Raw genomic sequence first — 352 nt, forward strand, 5'->3', positions numbered from 1 at the left:
TTTGTGTGTGTGGTCCTGTTTCAAAGAGTGGCTCCTGTGCATTTACGGCGCCGGGCACCGTTTCCCTTTTTCCCATTTTTTTTCCGGAGTTTGCAAAAAGTTTGGGGCCACCGGGAAAGGCTAAGGGGGGGGGGGCACGTTCTCGGAAATGCGTGATGGCCCTCCCGGGAACGCGATCAGGTTGTCTGGCCTCCTGTCCCTTCCCCCCGGGGGGGAATTTACCTTTTTTTTTAAAAAAATTAATTTTTGAAAAATTTTTTTTTTTAAAAAAAATCCCCCAAAAAAACACAAAAATATATTTTTTTTTTTTTTATATATAAATAAAAAAAAAAATATTATTTTTTTTATATTC

Source organism: Penaeus monodon, chromosome 24, assembly GCF_015228065.2.
Source record: "Penaeus monodon isolate SGIC_2016 chromosome 24, NSTDA_Pmon_1, whole genome shotgun sequence".
NCBI lineage: Eukaryota > Metazoa > Arthropoda > Malacostraca > Decapoda > Penaeidae > Penaeus > Penaeus monodon.